General features: G+C 45.2%; 1 long non-coding RNA gene across 1 annotated transcript; it reads right to left on the bottom strand.

The window, feature by feature from the left end:
* Nucleotides 1–3,962: 3,962 nt before the first annotated feature.
* Nucleotides 3,963–5,611, bottom strand: LOC144164750 (uncharacterized). The gene is made up of 3 exons (XR_013321237.1): nucleotides 5,333–5,611; nucleotides 4,245–4,371; nucleotides 3,963–4,166 (listed from the first exon to the last, which is right to left on the bottom strand). It is a non-coding gene; the product is annotated as an uncharacterized LOC144164750 (long non-coding RNA).
* Between the last annotated feature and the right edge of the window lie 9,754 nt (nucleotides 5,612–15,365).

Genomic DNA, 15,365 nt, shown 5'->3' with positions numbered 1-15,365 from the left:
CTGGTGTATAGGACCAGGGGTAAAACTATGGGTGGTATGAGATGAGTTGTAAAAAGTGAACTTCTGATAGGAACTGAAAGGTGCGTTGAACAGAAAACATGGCATCGTCTCCTAAGAAGTATGACGGGTGTGGTGGAATATGTCGTGTGTGTAGTTGAGGGAAGTGTTTGCGTCGTGTAGTGTCGAGTGCCTTACATTGTATGAGAATGTGCATCACGGATAGGGCCTCTCCGCACCTGCTGCACAGAGGTCTTGGAGATCCAGTGAGCAGGTGCGAGTGCGTTGCATGAGTGTGCCCTATCCGTAATCTAGCCAAGGCGACTTCAGAGTATCTATTGCGTGTGTCGGTGGTGTATGGTCCCAATTGAGGTTATATTACGTGTAACTTGTTGTCTGTTTGTTCACTCCAGTGTGTTTGCCATGTTTTGCGAAGTTGTTGGCTGATGTGTGGTTTCACGTCGGTGTAGGGTAATGTGGTTATGTCTACTGTATTCGAGAGTGTACCAGCAGCCGCCATTCGGTCCGCTGCTTCGTTCCCGGCAATACCACAGTGGCCAGGGACCCAGCAAAGAACCAGTTCAAATTTGCGTACATACACAGACATAATACCCTTGACAATCAGATTGACAACGTGGTTTTTCGAAGGCACTGTTGACGACAGTGCCTGCACAACACTGAGGGAATCTGTATAGATAATGGATTGTGGGATGTGGTTTTGAAGTATATAATTGACAACAAGAAGTACACCATAAGCCTCTGCCGTAAAGATGCTAGTATAACTGTTCAGAGTTTTGGTGACATTAAGGCCGGGTCCATGCGCAGCGCAGGACACAGAGGTGGAAAACTTAGAGGCATCCGTATAAAACTCCGAACACTGATACTCCTCCTGCAAATACAAGAAGTGCTGCTGAATTGCACATGTGGGAGCTCGGTTTTTTTCTACATGTGTGAAAGATGTGTCGCATGACGCAGGGCGGAGATGCCATGGTGCTATGTAATCTCTTACAGAACTTTGAATGGTGTCTAAAAAGGAGACAGCAAGCTCTGACGCTTCCTCTCTAACTCTGTAAGAGAAGGGCGCAGAGAACGATGGTCGGTTTAGGAGTAGTGCAGTCATGGAGGTATCATAAAAAACTGAGTTAAAAGGATGGTGAGGCTAGGATGAAATTTTAAAAGCATAAAGGAGGTCTGTGTATGCTCGCTGACGTTGTAGGTTCCATTTGTTGCACTCGACATACAGGCTTTAGACTGGACTAGTCCGGAAGGCGCCACACGCCAAGCGGAGCCCTAGATGAAGCACAGGGTCCAGCATTTTGAGGGATGTTTTAGTGGCTGACCGATACACAACACTACCATAGTCCAGTCGTGAACCTATCAAGCTGGTAAAAACACGCAAAAGAAGTTGTTTGTCAGCACCAAAGGAGATGTGCGAGAGAACCTTCAGGATATTCATTGTTTTTAAGCATTTATGTTTTAGCTGTTTTACGTGTGGAATGAATGTGAGCTTTTCGTCAAAGGTTATGCCTAAAAACTTGTGTTCCTTTTTGACAGGAATCGAGACACCGTGGAGTTGAATGTCAGGATCCGGCCGGATACCACGCCTCTTGGAAAACAAGACACAAGTGCACTTTCCCGGATTAAATTGAAAACCGTTGCTATCCGCCCAGCCGGCAAGCTTGTTCACAACAAGCTGGACTTGCCGCTCGCAGACAGGCAAGTTACAAGACTTAAAAGATAATTGTACATCGTCTACATAAATTGAACATGAAATCGACGGTGGCAATGCCTTCCGAAGAGAATTCATTTTTACAATAAAAAGGGTGCAACTTAAAACTCCTCCTTGTGGCACACCGTTTTCCTGCACATGAACCCTAGAGAGTGCAGTTCCAACTCGCACGCGAAACGTTCTTTCAGACAGGTAACTGGCAAGCGTGTTCATCATGTTAACCGACATGCCAAAGGACTTCAAGTCGCTAAGGATGCCGTACCGCCAAGCAGTATCGTACACCTTTTCAAGATCAAAGAAGACTGTCATACAGTACTGCTTGTGGAGGAAAGCATCTTTGATATAAGACTCTAACGCAACCAGTTGATCGTTGGTAGATCGCCCCACCCTAAAGCCTGCCTGGCAGCCCTCGAGAAGACCGTTGTACTCGAGGAAGTACACGAGCCTGCGATTTACCACCTTCTCGATGAGCTTGCACAGGCAGCTCGTCAGGGCTATAGGACGGTAGCTTGAGGGGGACGACGGGTCCTTTCCCTCTTTCAGAAAAGCAACAACTATAGCCTTCTTCCAAGAGTTTGGAATGTGCCCCGAAAGCCATATCTTGTTATATAGGTGTAAGAGTGTTAGAAGAGTGTCTGCGTGCAGGTGTTGTATCATTGTGTATGTGATGTTGTCTGGGCCTGGAGCTGAGGGTTTACACGTGCTCAAAGCAGCCCTCAGCTCATGCAGTGAAAACTCTGAGTTATAAAAAGATGTTGACCTATTGTTATCTAGTATAGGTTTCTTTTCGGCCGTTTGTTTGTGTTTCATGAAAGTGTTTGTGTAGTGTGCTGAACTGGACACGTGTTGGAAGTGTTGTGCGAGGGTGTCAGCCTGGTCTTCGAGTGTGTCCCCTGTTGTGCTGACCAGAGGCAGGCTGTGTGTTTGTTGTCCTTTGAGTTTCCGTATCCCTGGTAGCACAGAATGTTTCCCGAACATTTCCACAACGTTTCCCCTTAACGTTGCCAAAACGTGGCTAATGTCCGCTTTTTTTAACGTTAGTGCAATGTTTCCCAGAAACATTGCGTCAACATGATATTAGCATTGCTCCAACATGGGGGCAACGTTTTAAGGGTGTTGTTTTAATGTTTGGATAACGTTGTTTCTGACGTTCGCCAACGTTGTTACACTCTTGGAGCAACCTTTCAGCCACGTGCAGGACACATTTGAACAACGTTATGAGACGTGTTCTGATGACATTGCAGCAACTTTTCAGCTACATTTTCGCAACGTGCATACCACATTTAAGCATATTCCTGTACCATTCGGACGTTGTGATAACATTGCTACAATCTTGCAGCAATTTTAGATCCACACGTTTACATGCAGTTAGCATACAAAGAACGTTGCTTCAACGTTCAAGCAATGTTTTTATGAAGTTGCAATAACATTCCTACAATTTTGCGGTAACTTTCCAGCTATATTTTTCCAACGTGCGGGTAACATTTAGAAAACGTCGCTATCATGTTCAAGCGATGCTTCCTACAACGTTACCGCGACTTTACAGATACGTTTTTTCCCCACGAGGGTCGCATCCGCGCACTGTTGATATGACGTTCAAGCAATGTTTCTCTTACGAATCGATAATATTGCAGCAATGTACAGGTAACTTACAATTACATGTATCTAATATACATGCAACAATGACTAGATGAAAATATTAGAAGTTAACTTTTTCCTAGATAGACGATTGTTGACTGCATGATAAGCGAGCACTTCAAACCTCGTCCGCATAAACTCCTGAAAGGTATAAACTGGCATTTTAGGCTGCATGTCCATACATTTGATCCCTACACTGACCAACACACACAATTAAGGCAGTCCGGCAAAATAACAAACTAAGAAATGGCAGAATTTTAAAGCAAAGAACATGCCAGCTAGCGTAAATAACAACACTGACACTCTTTAAGATGAAATAACATGTGCGTTTTATTTTACCATTAACAATCGATCCGAATACGTATTGTGTTAAAGCAATTGAATTTCGCAAGTACGCTGTTTCAGCCGTTGTCTTCGTTTTTCTCCTCCTGGGCTTGCTCGTTCTTCTGCCTTGACAAGTCAGTTTGATGACATACTTGACGGCCATGAACCCAGTAACATAGGGTTGTTACTGCCACGCTTCTGCGAAATGAAAAAAAAGCTGTAGTTTAGGAGAAGTTGCAAAGTTGTTACAGCATAGACAATGTCTCACCTCTCAGAACACCAGGACTTTTGGCATACAATATGGCCTCATCGATTTTGTTGTACTGGCACTTCAAATGAGGTTTGACTGCCATTCCTGGAAAACAAACAAAAGGGCATTGCTCTAACACACAGGGTGCTCAGAAGCTCACCTGCAGTTTGGATGACGGTTGCTGCCAGATGAGCTTATTCGTGTGTCAATGTTGTGGTGCTGGTATTTCTGAAACAAAACAGAGTGTATAGAAGTGGTTCAGAAAACTGAAGTGAAGCAAATTTTAGCTAATGGAGAAAACCTTACCTTTAGGAAGGAATATTATAGCAAAACAGGCCTCTTCACTTTTCACTTTGTCTTGCTTGTTCAACTTTTTCTAATGCCCGTGCCAACTTTATGACGCACATCGCTTGAGTTGGTTTCTCAAGCATCCCTGGAAAACAGAAAAGGACAAAATACTGAATTATATAAAATACCTTACAGCTTTCTTTGCAGGCCATTGAGTGATTAAGTGAAAAGTCTTCAGACAGCTTGCCAGAGAATTTTCAATTAACAAGAGTAGCCGACCAACTGATGACGACGTGGTACGTCGGCAATATTCGTTGAAAGAGGACGATAATTACCTCAATGCCCATAAACATAAAAACGCAACGAACAAAAATTAGTAAACAGGCAATTGTAAAGAAGGGAAACATATTACATGTACAACTAGATGAAATTACAACCGTGTATTTTCTTGATTGCCTAATTTTACCTTTTGCTCTCGAAAAATGTGCTAAAAACTGGCTTGAGCTGTTTTATTTTCATATTTTTATTTATTCTTGATCATTTTATTTATTTATTTTTATTTGCCATTTATTTTCTTTATAGTTATAAGCATCCGACGTAGACCAGCCTTTCACATGGAAAATATGTGAATACTACAAAGACGTCAGGCGTTGTTTTACATCGTAAGATGATTTGCATAAGCAGCTGATAACATATGGCTTACCTGCAACGCTAAATTGTGTTCTGTTACAGCGTGCCGCCAAAACTCGCGTGAAATTAAACATACCAAAGTTAAATTTATTAGTTGTATTTTTCGCGTGCGTGAGCAGCTGCGGCGAGAAGTAAATTAAAAGCCAATCGTACATATCAAGGTTCTTGCAGAACATATACACACTCGATTTCAGCATCATAACAAAAGATCTACTACTGAGCGCCCATCTGATTTCTCATTATACTCTTTCCATAAAATTTAAGCGAATACGCGTTCCCCTTTTACAACCGTACGCATTCACAAAAGCTAGGATATGCTTAGAAGTTAGAAACAGGAGGGCAGTCTTGTTCCCGCTCTTTTACGAAGTAAACTGCATTCGAAAGAACGAGGCGAGCTCAGAAAATCAAGCGCTTACCTTCACTGGTCGGTTGCTATGAACTTTCCGGCCCGCAAATATTCGCCGTAACATGCGGCCACACAACAAAATTTCGTATGACATGGTTCCTTCTCTATTCCGTTTGATTGTGCAGGATGGCAGCGATGGCTGCTCGTTTCTACAAAAAGCGCGCGCATTTCGTCCACTCTTCCCAACCCAACGCCGGCTGCCAGGCGCAAAGGAGCAGGAGAGGAGGACCCCTCTGCGAGGGGCGCGCACGTGTGCGCGTGTGAGAGGAGGGTAAAACGCTGACCAAGAACGAAAGCCTTTTCTTTCGGTCTTTTTTTTTTTCGGCCATCCCCAACTTAGCGCTCGGCTGCTGAAACTTCCTTCGCGACACACAGAAGGGACGGAGCGTCGACGAAAACAAAGAATAAGGCATGCAGGAAGAAAGGAATGCGCGAGACGGCGTGCCTGATTCCCAGCACCCGCCTTCTTCCGAGAACGCCTGGCGCCCTGTATTTCGTTTCGCGCCAAGCAGAACGCGACAAGTGTCCGATGCATTGGAACCTCTTACAAAGAAAAATTACACCAGGAAAAATCTGAAGATAGTGCGTGCAATGCTATTGGAAGGGAACAAAAGCAAAAATGTTCAGGTTACTTGGAAGGTTCGTTTGTATAATGAGAAAATATCCTTGAAATAGGCCAATGAGCTTTTGTACAGGCAGTATCGGCTGGAAAATGGGTGTCACACCAGGGTTAGGTCTTTGTTTTGTTTTATTGTTTCATATATGTTACAATATCACGGTGCTCTGACTTTGGCGCTCTAGGTACCGTAAAAACCCGCGTATAATACGAGGTTTTTTTTCAAATTTGACTATGTCAAATTGGTGCCTCGTATTATATGTGGATCCCAAAGTTTTCAGCCAAAAATTTTCACTTTTGGTTTCAGCGGAGGGTGCGCCATCTTGCGGTGGCGTTAGCTGGCTGCTGCTTTTCTCAGCCGGCGCCATTTTTATTGTTTTGACCACGCGAAGAATCTCGGCACGTTCACCGCAAGTCTATCACGATGTCGGGTGCACGAAAACAGTATTCGGCTAAAATTAAAAGAAAAGTTATTTTATGCGCCGAGACCATCAAGAATTGCTTCGCAGGATGGCAGTTCGGCGTCACCGAAGGCAACATTCGTGGGTGCAGAATGTTAACAACTGGTGCTTGGCTGGATAAAGTCTGTGTGGTGTCGGCGGCCTGGAGCACTTTTGGGGATTCCCGTCAGTGCTCGTGTTGGACGCCTTTCGTTGCCACCTGGCCGATTCCATGAATAAGTTGTTGCGAGAACCCCGCACCGAACTCATTGTCATGCCAGGAGGAATGACATCCCTGCTGCAACCGCTAGACGTTTGCATCAACAAGCCTTTCAAAGACAGCATCAGGTCCTGCTACCTAGAGTGGATGAGGTCAGGAGACCCGTAAGTGACAGCTACCGAATGGCTGACGCGGGTTTCTCCAGCGGTGCTTCGTGGCTGGATCGCGATTGCGTGGGCCAGCATCCCAGAGGAGCTCGTCAGTCGCTCTTTTAAGAAATTCGGCATCTCGAACGCCCTTGATGGCACTGAGGACCACTTTCTGAGGGAAGACATTTCCGACAAGGCGACTTCAGGAGACAGCGGCAGCGAACCTGACGATTACTGCACGCACGTCGGGAGACAGTGCAAGCGAAAACAGACAATGACTGAACGGTAACTGCAGTGCAAATAAATGTTTTCTGTGCTCTTTACCTCGCATTATATGCGGATGAAAACTTTTTTTCTGATTTTGCTGTCCCCGAATTACACCTCGTATTATACGCGGGTTCGTATTATACGCGGGTTTTTACGGTAGGTGAAATGTCTATGGAAAAGTTGAAATATAAAACAGCCCACTTCATGTTGTCTATTTCAAACAAAGGTGCAAGTTGTGGACTAGTTGGAAAGTTCGCTGATCAGAGGGGCTATAACAGTGACTAAATTTTACATGAAGGGGGCAATTTAAAGAACATGAACTTTGGGTTTGAATCCGTTTCATAAATCAACCGTAATTACTGCGGCAATGTATACATATATGAAGGGAAAACGCACGATTGTAATTAGCTGGCGACATGTACGGCTCGCACACCCATATGATGCACAGAAATTTAATAGCTTGCATATAAAATTTCTCCAGTAAATTAATTTTTTTCGAGCAATTATGAAGACCCAGCAACAAGGCAATGTTTGAGCCTTTTATCTAGATATTGCTTTTGTCTAAGGATATACAGGCGGCAACATAAAACAACCCGGCCATGCATGCTTTAAAGGGGCCATAAATAGGCTTCCGAAGGTGGCCATTGTAATCGCGCAATCGCTAGAATACCCATTCACGGCAACATTTACCAAATATTACACCTATTACACCTAACGAATAAAAACATAAAGCAAAAAATTTGGTGTCACTAGAGAGAAAGTTAACAGTGCGAGTCGCTTGTGAAAACTTAGCAAAATGGAACTGGAAATTTTCCTTGTCTATGCACGATTACCTTTTTATAATGCAACCGTAATCTACTACCAAAGGAAGGCGCGCAATGTTTTAACAATAGGAAAGGAAATTTGGGAAGTCATTTCTGGATGCTGTTTTCAGGCAGTTATGAAAGAAATCTGCGCGAACTTCTTAAAGATACGGCCAACACGTCGAATGAAAAACACGGCGTATACCCGATCACTTTGTCTTTCCATATGGTGCACGTTTCCCAAAAGAACACATCTCCATTGTAAAGAGGCCGCGTTAAATTTCGGTATGATGTCGTGGTGAAGTGAGCGGCTATGGAACGTAAATTCAAGTCGGAGTAGATACCATTTGACGATGGCATAAAAAGCTATTTTCTTGTTGAAATTCCAGTTTATTTATTTATTCAGCAAATAATGATTGCGAAATAACACACGGCAATGAAACCCAAGTTCTCATTCGTGCCTCACGACGTCGAAATGCTGCGCCGTCCGTTTCACGCGCGCGTTGGGTTAATTAGCAGGCGCTGTGTGCATTTGGTCAGTTTCCTGGATATATGCGGCATGCACATAGACAAAAACGCACCCGAGTGGCATTTGTAAATTACTCGCGAAAACAGCCCGATAGTTGGTCATACGTGACAACGCACAGTTGAGGGTGAAAGCTGCGCGCGGCTTTATTGGTGCTCAGCAGTTGTGTTTTGCTCTTTAAGTTTAATGATGTGTTAAAATCGCCCTAAAATATCTAATTTTACTGATTATGAGGTTTCACGCGCCGACGCTACACAGGCGATGAGGCGCGCCGTAGTAGAGGGCTCCGGATTAATTTTGACCACCTGGGGATCTAATTAACGTGCACCGAAATCCCGAACACACGGGCATTTCCGCTTCTCGCCTCCACACACACACACACACACACACACACACACACACACACACACACACACACACACACGCACGCACGCACAAAAAGCGGCTGCCGCGGCCTGCAATCGAACCCGCGTCCTCGGGCTCAATCCTTGGACTCAGCGCTAGCACAACAGCCACCGTGGTGGGTTTCTAGAATAACTAAATCACACTGTAAGATGAGACAATCGGTATACCAATTGCATGAGCGACATGGCCTGCAGGGGCTGGTGCGAACCGTTGAGCGCACGGATGTTCCAAGAGCGCATTCGCAAAATGGCGAAGTTGGTTTCGTATAGTATTACGAAGGCTGAAGTTCAAATGGGACATATAAATGGAGCAGGGATAAGCAACAAGTAGGGGGCGAGGGGGAACACAAACTTCTCGTTATTGTTTACTGATGAAAACAAATACGCGCTGCAAAGATAGGCTTAAACTGAGCTTGCTATTCCGTAAAACTAAGAGGAAACATGTAGAATACAGATACAGTAATCCCTCGTTATAGCGAAGTCAGCAAGACAGCGAAAAATTTCGTTATAAGCGGTATATTGATATAAGCAACCACTCGAGAAAAGCTAAACCAGTTTACCTTATTATACGCCACAGCTGCGCGGAATCAAACCATAATGTATTCACTGAAGCAAAACGTTATTCAAAGTAAGCTGTGGTGGCTGTTTCATGTTCTTGCCGGGCGAGAGCAACCCCTGCTACAACTTGACCATTTGACCAAGCAATGCAGGAGGTTATGGTCGCCGCCCACAAAAATTGGCAGCGGCAGTGCCCCTTTTATAGGGGGGCGTGCGGGCGTCACGAAACGCTATACAAGAGTTTTGCGTTGAAAAGCGCCGCAGATGCCGTGGCTCGAGACGGAGGTTGTTTGTTGAGCTCAAAAAATAAATAAATAGTAATAATAAAAAGATTAACCGCTCATTGGGCGTACAAAGCACAATCATGAAAACTGATCGGTTTCGCATTAGGGGCATTGCATGATCACTGGGAATTGTTTTCCCGAGTTGTGCAGCCGTGAAGTTTGCAACACAAGAGTTCTTCGGCGCCTCGTTGTCGGCGACACTGCCAGTTCTACGGTTCGATTGCCAGTGTTCGCGCACCGTCGTGTCCACGCCCTTGATCAATGTGCTGCGACGAAGTTTTAATGACCCTACCACGCATTTGGACCGTTTGCCCAAAATGGGGATCACCCGAATCGAGCATGACCGGCTCGAGAAAACCGCCGGCGAAGTACCAGCTTGTGTTGACCTGCCATGTTGACAGCCTGACTCGCCGCTGGGTCACCGCGGCACGGCGACGCCTCCGCTCGCCACTTCGCTCTAAGCGGGTCAAGCTCTTCTGGCGCTTCGAGTAATGCGGCCTAAAATGCATCCGTTTGGGTTAGGACCAGAATAAATTTTGAATAAAGCGCATATTTCGAATAAAGCGATTTCGTTATAACGATCCTACTGTATTTATATTTATTGGACGTAGTTTTTCGATGATTATAATAATTACGCCTGCGTGACTAATAACAGAAGTTCGATTTCTTACACGTGGAGGAAATCGCCGCGGGCCCATGCGCAACACAAATAAATGCCGCTGCCAACACGATCATTGCGGATGATGCGAGCTCACGCACGACACCGATAACTTAGTGAGGCTAGAAAGAGTATTGGCTATGATCGGGAATCTGCCTGCCTGACCTGTTAAAATTCTGTTCTCCAACGTAAACGAAGCCCGTTTGTGTATTTTTTTAGCTTTACAAAATGATACAGCAATAAATGAGTGTTTTTGGAAGTTTTTGCTGAACAAAAAAATATTTTGTTCGCGCTCAACCTTCAATCGAAGGTGCCATATTTGTGGTATATTTTCATTAACACCAAGAACGGCGATGAAATTTACCCGCTTACTAAAAAAATGAAATAAAAACTAATTTCCTTCATGGAACAGCCGGCGGCCATCTTGAAAAAATCACCGTCTGAGAACGGTGCAGCACCTGGCTTTAACGTAACGCACGATGCGCGGAATGGCGGTATTATTTTATTCGAGGCTGCATCCACTCTAAGGTGATATTGTGTGATCATCCTACAGATGAGGGACTAAAATAAACGGATCTGCCGCCGAGTTTGGCTACGCCTGCCGTCGGACCGGCACCACGCGTTTCTTTCGTTTTGAGAAACGTTCAAACGTTCACGGTTCCTTTTAGATTTCATGGGGGAATCTACACACTCAGCGTCTCCTCCACATGCATTTCTGCAGTTTTTCGAGAGCTGCGTTTCTAAGTGATGACACATCGATGTAGGGTTTTTGCGGTCTGCCTCTGAACCCAGCAAACCACGAAAGTCCATGGGATATCCACAAATGGTCACAATATCCAATGTCATTTCAGGACATTCATGTGATGTCCATACAATGTTTCACCCAAGATCATCTGCTTGTGGAAATCCATGTGATATCGCTGCAGGTCTGTTATAACATCATTACGTGATATCGCTAGGACGTCCACAAATTTACATTTTTTCCTTACACTGAGAATTCGCATTCATAGCGTGGTGTACATATAGGGGCCCCAGCAACACAAAGTGTGTCTTAGTTCAAATCTCCCCTCATCCCCGTCTTTCCAGCTCCAAAATATTTTCTGGCCTGTTTCTAACTCATATTTTAAATGAAGAGCGGGTAGTTATTTGATTTGGAATTTGAGCGAAATCTGGTTCGCCTTTATGTTTGATTCGCGAATTGGATTCTATATTTTAGGCTGCTTGATTTATGTGGATGAAGAATGATGATGATGATGATGGTTTGATGTTTATGGCGCAAGGCCAACTGGGGCAAAGAGCACCAAAACAATAGTCGTATATGAGAGGTGATACCTTAAACACTAAGTAAAATCAGCAAAAACAAAAGTAAAATCACAAAACAACAATGAGCATGGCTGGTGTATAGGGCCAGATTTCATGATGCGTGATAGGAAATGAGGTTTAAAAACTTGACGTCCGACAAATACTCAGACACACACGTTTCACGGAAACAATGGCTTCGTCACCTAGGAAAAACGATGGATGTAGGGGAATATGTTGTCTGTAGAGTTCTCTGAAGTGTTTGTGTCGTGTTGTGTGAAGTGCCTTGCATGTGATTAGTATGTGCACTACGGATAGGGCCTCTCCGCACCTGCTGCACTGGGGTCTAGGAGATCCCGCCAGCAGATACGAGTGAGTTGCATGCGTGTACCCTATCCGTAGCCTACCCAAGGCGACTTCCGTGTGTCTGTTGTGTGAGTCAGATGTGTACCGTCCCAAGTGTGGCTTTATTACATGTAGTTTGTTGTCTGTCTGTTCGTCCCAGTGTGTTTGCCATGTTCTGCGCAGGTGTTGTCTTATGTGTGGCTTGAGGTCTGTGTAGGGTACCGTTGTAATGTCCACAGTGTTCCTGAGTGCAGCAGCAGCAGCCCTCTCATCTGCCAACACATTCCCAGCGATCTCTGCGTGTCCTGGGACCCAGCAGAGGACCAGCTGATGCTTTTGTGCATACACGGACATGATAGTGTTGAATACAAGATTAACTATGTGGTTTTTGGGGAGCTTGTGCGATGATAGTGCGCGAACAACACTCAAAGAATCTGTATAGATGATGGAATTGGGAATTTGAGTTTCAAGAATGTGTCGTACAATCAGTAAAATTCCATACGCTTCTGCTGAAAAAATTGTTGTGTGGACGCTCATGGTTCTGGCTGCACTGAAATCCGGACCATGAGCAGCGCAGGAGACCAAGGTGGAGGTTTTAGACGCGTCACTGTAAAATTCTGCAAGTGGGTATTTAAACTGCAGAGACAGAAAGTGCTGCAGTATTGCAGCTCGCGGTACCCGATTTTTGTCAAGTTTCATAAAAGAAAGGTCGCACGACACAGGACGAACTTGCCAAGGTGGTAAACTGTTAGAAAAGGATGACCTGTACACATTTAAAAACGAAGCACTGAGATCCGAGGCTCGCTCTTTCACTCTAAGTGAAAAGGGCAGAGGAACGGATGGGCGATTTACAAAGACCAGAGATGTGGATGTGTCGTTAAAGACAGGATAAAAAGGATGATTATTCAGTGATGAAATTTTAAAAGCATAAAGCAAGTCCATGTATGTTCGTTGGTTCTCAAGGCTTCACTTATTACACTCGACATACAGACTCTCGACAGGGCTAGTGCGAAAAGCACCCAAGGCGAGACGAAGCCCCAAGTGTAGCACTGGGTCAAGCATTCGCAACGCTGTTTTAGTGGCCGACCCGTATACCACACTGCCATAGTCTAAACGAGACCCAACCAAAGCAGTATAGAGCCGTAGTAGGAGTTCTTTGTCGGAACCATAAGATTGATGGGAGAGAACCTTAAGTATATTCATTGTTTTCAGACATTTATGTTTAAGTTCCTTGATGTGTGGAATGAATGTAAGTTTCTGGTCAAACACAACACCTAAGAACTTGTGCTCCTTGTTCACAGGAAGCGACACGCCATTAAGAGTAATGTCTGGGTCCATATGGACCCCGCGCTTCCTGGAGAACACAACGCAAGAGCTTTTTACAGGATTTAATTTAAAACCATTCTTGTCTGCCCAGCCGGCAAGTTTCTTTACACCAAGCTGGACTTGACGTTCGCAGATTGACATATTGCATGATTTATAGGATATCTGCACGTCATCTACATACATGGAATAAGAGATTGTAGGTGGCAGTGCCTTACCAAGAGAGTTCATTTTTACTATGAAGAGAGTGCAGCTCAACACACCACCCTGTGGCACGCCATTTTCTTGCACGTAAACGTTTGAGAGTGCACAACCAACTCTTACTCGAAACGTTCTTTCTGACAAGTAACTAACAAGAGTGTTGAACATGTTACCCAAAACACCGAATGACTTGAGGTCACTAAGGATCCCATAACGCCAAGCGGTGTCGTATGCCTTTTCAAGGTCGAAAAAGACAGTTAAACAATACTGCATATGCGCGAAGGCATCCTTGATATACGAGTCAAGAGCTACCAGTTGATCGTTCGTCGATCGCCCCACCCTAAAGCCTGCCTGGCAGCTCTCGAGAAGACCGTTGTACTCGAGGAAGTACACGAGCCTGCGATTTACCATCTTCTCGAAGAGCTTGCACAGGCAGCTCGTCAGGGCTATAGGACGGTAGCTTGAGGGGGACGACGGGTCCTTTCCCTCTTTCAGGAAAGCTACAACTATAGCCTCCTTCCAGGAGTTTGGAATGTGCCCCGAAAGCCATATCTTGTTATATAGGTGTAAGAGTGTTAGAAGGGTGTCTGCGTGCAGGTGTTGTATCATTGTGTATGTGATGTTGTCTGGGCCTGGAGCTGATGGTTTACACGTGCTCAAAGCAGCCCTCAGCTCATGCAGTGAAAACTCTGAGCTATACGAAGATGTTGTCCTATTGTTATCTAGTATAGTCTTCTTTTCGGCCGTTTGTTTGTGCTTCATGAAAGTGTTTGTGTTGTGTGCGGAACTGGACACGTGTTGGAAGTGTTGTGCGAGTGTGTCAGCCTGGTCTTCGAGTGTGTCCCCTGTAGTGCTGACCAGAGGCAGGCTGTGTGTTTGTTGTCCCTTCAGTTTGCGTATTCGTGTCCATACTTTCCTTGTGTCTGTGTAGGAGTTTATTGATGTTATGAATGTACGCCAACTCTCTCGTTTTGCCTCACGGCGCACACGTTTTCCTAACGCCTTGGCCCGTTTGAACAAGAGGAGGTTTCCCGACGTGGGGTACCGACGAAGGATACCCCACGCCTTGTTCTGGGCCTCTCGCGCCCGCCTACAGTCCTCATTCCACCACGGCCTCCGCTGGTTGCGCGGGGCACCAGAGGCGTGGGGAATGGACCTTTCGGCGGCGTCGAGGATGTGCGCCGTGAGGAGTTGGGTAGATTCTTCAACGTGTAGGTGTCCTATGGATGTGTGGTGTAGTTTGGATGTCTCTATAAATGTATTCCAGTTAGCTCGTGTTTCATTCAACCTATTATGGGAAGATGGACTGCATGGGCCTTTACCTATGTATGTGAGTGAGGTGGGGAAGTGGTCACTGCCATATGGGTCAGTTCCCACACCCCCACTCGAGAAGAGGAAAGAGAACTGCGGAGCCAATCGCCAAGTCAAGACATGAGTATGTGTTGTGTCCTATGTTATGATATGTAGGCTGTTTATTGTTGAAAAGGCATGCTCCAGAGGATGTAAGAAACCTCTCTATCAGGCGACCCCGGGCATCCGTACGAGAATAGCCCCAAAAAGAATTGTGAGCATTAAGGTCGCCTGTTAGAATGTACGGTTCGGGCAGCTGGTCAACCAGCGCCTCGACATCAGAACTCGAAAGTGTAACATCAGGAGGAATGTATATGGAGCATACCGTTATCAACCGTTATTGATAACGGTTATTGATAAGCATACCGTTATTATTAAGTGTATTGCTACAGCCTCAAGGATAGTGTTTAAAGTGACAGGGTGGCATGCTAAGGATTTCCGGACGATTATGGCCACACCGCCAGAAGAGTGTGTGCAGCCATCCCTGTCCTTTCTGAAGACCATGTAACTATTCAAGAAATTTGTGTGCTTGGAATTCAAATGTGTTTCCTGAACACACATCACACTTGGCTGATTAGCATGCAGTAGTTCGTATACATC

This window comes from Haemaphysalis longicornis, unplaced genomic scaffold (assembly GCF_048455015.1).
Source record: "Haemaphysalis longicornis isolate Haplotype H1 unplaced genomic scaffold, Haemaphysalis longicornis Haplotype H1 scaffold_138, whole genome shotgun sequence".
NCBI lineage: Eukaryota > Metazoa > Arthropoda > Arachnida > Ixodida > Ixodidae > Haemaphysalis > Haemaphysalis longicornis.
Note: the sequence above shows the minus strand (reverse complement) of the source record. Positions and strands in the feature narration are given on the sequence as shown.